This window comes from Tupaia chinensis, unplaced genomic scaffold, assembly GCF_000334495.1.
Source record: "Tupaia chinensis unplaced genomic scaffold, TupChi_1.0 Scaffold000644_1, whole genome shotgun sequence".
Classification (NCBI taxonomy): Eukaryota; Metazoa; Chordata; class Mammalia; order Scandentia; family Tupaiidae; genus Tupaia; species Tupaia belangeri.
Window position 1 is genome coordinate 1,744,270 of NW_006160165.1, and position 4,030 is coordinate 1,748,299.

The window sequence follows — 4,030 nt, forward strand, 5'->3', positions numbered from 1 at the left end:
CCCAGGGGGGATGGTCATGCCACAATCCCTTCTCCTCCATTCTCCTCTCGGGATCTTGGGCATGCATGCACACACGCCCGGCGTGAGTTTTAAGCCACCGGGTCCAGGACTTGAACTGCGGTCAGCTACATGGGACTCCAGTGACATAGCCATTACGCTAACTGCTGGTCCCTAAGTCATGACTTTTCTGATGACTGGCACTTCTCACCTCATTAAGGTGTTTCAACACAGCTGACCCTTGGAAAACATTTTGAGAACCACTGGTTTGGTCATTTGCTATTTCTGGGTCCTGCTTGGAAACTGTTTCCTATCAGTTAAAAACAATAGCACTCTCTGTAGAAAGCAAAAGCCTTTTATTCAGCCTTTTACCCAGCAGTTTTAAAGTCTTCATTACCTGATATTACTTAGAAATCATTATAAGGCATTCTTTAGATAAGGTGGCCCCACTATCTGTGAAATCGAACATTGGAGCTGATTTGATTAAATGGCGTAGGTGGTAGTCGATAAATAATCTCGGTACTGGGAAACTGTCTTAGGCCAGCCCTTGGGTAAAGGGCTGTGCAGACTCAGACATCACCTCTCACTCTGTCCTTGCCACTGCTCTCCCCATAGCCACATGCTCAGTGGTTCATTAAGAGAGGACTTAATTCAGTGTGGAAGGTTGATTTCTCTGCCTCTATAACAACAACAATAATGGTAAACAAAACACAAACCAACAAGAATCAAAACCTGTTCTCTTTAGCTTACAAGCATTTGCTGGAAGGTTTTGGTTATTAATGAAAATCAAACAGTCCCCTAGTTCATGGGTTTGAAGCTTAACTGAGTATCAGAACCAGGGCAGGAGAGTGTCACTGCAATGTAGGGTTTCCGATCCCACGGAATGGAACGTATTGTAACCCCTGTGGTCACAACCTGAGCATGCATACTTCCTCGATTTTCAGGTGTGCCAATGCTGCTGACCTTTGGAAAACACTTTGAAAGCCACTGGATTAGTTATTTGCTGTTTCTGAGTTCTACTTGGAAACAGTTTTATATCACATTTTAAGAGCAGTAATGCTCTCTGAAAGGAAACTTTTTATTATTTTTTTTAATCACAACAGATCTTTTAATGATTAATGTTTTTAACATTAAGATTGTTGTTTGGGGGAACATTTTTACTCAATGAACATTTATTTCATTTAATTAAATATTTAATATATTAAATGATTTATAGAGAGAAATAAGTTCTATGTTTTGTACAAATTAGAAGATCCATGAATATACTACCCCCTCGTACCCAAAGCCAAAGCTCAATTTTGCAATAGTCTCAGCAGAAAATAAACAGTTCGCAACTCAAACAGAATTCGTAATATTACGAAAGTTTACAGAACCCCTACCTCTTCATCATTTTTTTTCTAACAGCAAAGACTACAATAACAAAATGGAATGATTGGAATGTAAAAATATTTGTGTAAAATTGCATTAATTGTTCTTATTATCTTAATATGGGGGAAAGTCTAAGAACACACAATGACAGTAATGAGGAAAAACTGCATTGAAAGTAATTCTAGTGTAGATTTCAAACAACATGAACTATACTCTCACTAAACATTAGAAGAAAATGTGGACTATAAGCAGCAGGAGCAACGAATGATCCAGCAATCGTGCCGGCTAGGGAAAGCCAGCCCGGAGTATGCCAATGACTGCCCCCATAACAGCTGTCCTTCTGAAGGGACTGGAAACAACTTAACTCACTTCCATGTCTTTATTCTGGAACTTGCAAGTTGTAAATGAGATATTTAAGGAAGTCTTTCCCCCTCTTCTCAAGGAGTGTTTGTTGCATTACTGGAAATTCTTGAAAGACTTGAGTTGTCGACTCTCTGGATTTGCCTACACCAATCCATTTAACTAGAATTTGAAGTCCATCTTCAATAAATCAAACATAATTTTGTGCATCAATAGGTCGTTCTTTAAAAGTATTTGCATTTGATATGTCTGTGTTCTAGTCTGGGGGTCTTATACTGAACTCCAACTTTATTTAAGACTTCTTGGTTTGCTGGGAAATGAGGAATGACTGCACCATCTAACTTGTAGGCAACTCCTACTCTGATTTCTGTAAACATGTCCAAAATATCCACCTTGGTAAGTGCCCATGCAGTAAATCCATTGATCATATGAGCATATTTGAGCAAAACAAGGTCCAACTGGTCACATCTTTTCCTTCTAGAAGTAAACTCTCTATCCCTTTTTTGTGAAAACTCTCCAATTTCATTGTGTTGCTCTGTAGGAAAGGCACTGACGCCTACTCTAGCTAAGTCTTCACGACGCCATACACTTCTCTGAGATTTTGAGCAGGCGTACCCAAACCCATGCAAACACCTCCCACGCTACTGTTTGAAGAAGTTACAAAAGGATAGGTCCCCAAATCAATATCTAGAACTGCTGCATTTGTGCCTTCGACCAAGATTTTCTTTGATAGTCCATATAGGGCCTTGTATAGGAGATAAACTCCTTCTCTCACCATTGGCTTAATTCTTTCCAAATAACCCTTGAGTTTTTGTAATTCACCTTCAATATGTATTTCCAAAGTGGGGTAACTAGATCTGTATTGGTTAGCTAGAACTTTGAACCTCTCAGAGAAAAGCCCTCAAAGTCAGAAACAAGATTGTGCATCTCAAGTCCACTCCGAGTTACTTTGGAAGAATAAGCTGAAAGGAAACTTTATTCTGTCATTCTCAGAAAGAAATCACAAAAAGGTTGATTATTTGTTTTTATGAAACTGTTATGTCCTGCCACAGTAAATACAGAACATTAAAATCAATAGTGAATAGTTTTTCAGTATCTGTATGTCTCATGAATAAATTTGCTGCATTTGAAAACCCTACATCTGAGTGATAAACAGTTAATTTCTACCTTAGTTGTTTCACCCTAAAATCTTTTAAATTAAGCAAACTCATTTTAATTTTAAAAAGTACACACACACACACACACACAACCATGTTAAGGTTTCCATGATTCCTTCTAAGTATAAATTAAATTCGAAGTTATTTTTTAGTTTAAATATAAATTGCACATTTGAGAGGATCACTTTCAATTAATTATGAAGTCCAATTTTATGCCTTAAATGCCATTTAAAAATGGTTCTCCCTGGTCTCCCTTCCCAAATCAGGCAAGTGCTACAGAGTTAACTCAGCAAACTGATTTAAATTTGCTTAAAGTGGTTTAGGCCACAATGCAGCCTTGAGGAATGAGAAAAACAACGGCATCTGGGGTGACCTGCAGATGCAGAGCAGTCATGAGGACATGTCACTGTGGAACTGGGAGAAAGTCAGTGGTCTGTACTTCCTAACTTATGAGGAGCACTGCGAGGGACACGTCTGCACATTTGGTAAATATTAGACTTCAGAAACCCAGTTTTGAAGCTGGGCTCCTTGATCACAGTCAGGCTGATGGATGGCGATCCGAGTCACAAAGGGGTAGCCCACGTGGACTTCAAATGATGACTGAATAGAGGACCCGTTTTGTATTGAAGTGCAATTTCTAATAACGCAGGTTGGCATTTCAAGAGTTAACTGACATCAGATCTACGATTTCCTAAATGAATCCAAAGTCTACCACAAAGCTCAAGTTTTCATCTTCCTTCCTATGCAGAGGAACCTTTCAGCAGACAGAAATTGATGGTGGTACACCTTGGCATGCTCCCATGTGCTCCCACTCAATGACGAGAAGGAGCTATTATTAGATAGCGAGCAGTGGTTATCGTTAGTGAGAGTTCATTAATATTTTTTTAACCACAATATGATTCCTTTAATTGCCTAAAATGGCAAAAATTACTTTCTCCTCATATTTCTACCTTTCTGGGTACAAAGTTCATGGTATCTTATGTGTTTTTTTTTTGGGGGGGGCAATAATTGGGCCCAGTATCTACTAGTTTAAAAAAAGTCTTCTGACATTTTCCTCTGTAGTTTTTAGGATAATATGAGTGTGTGTATGTGTGTGTGTACGTGTGTGTATGTGTGTAGTTTTCTCTCCAGTTTACATATTAATAGTT

At 38.7% G+C, this 4,030-nt stretch overlaps 1 pseudogene; it reads right to left on the reverse strand.

Annotated features, from left to right (window-relative positions):
• Positions 1-1,744: 1,744 nt before the first annotated feature.
• LOC102477816 (adenylosuccinate synthetase isozyme 2-like) lies at positions 1,745-3,539 on the reverse strand (annotated as a pseudogene).
• Between the last annotated feature and the right edge of the window lie 491 nt (positions 3,540-4,030).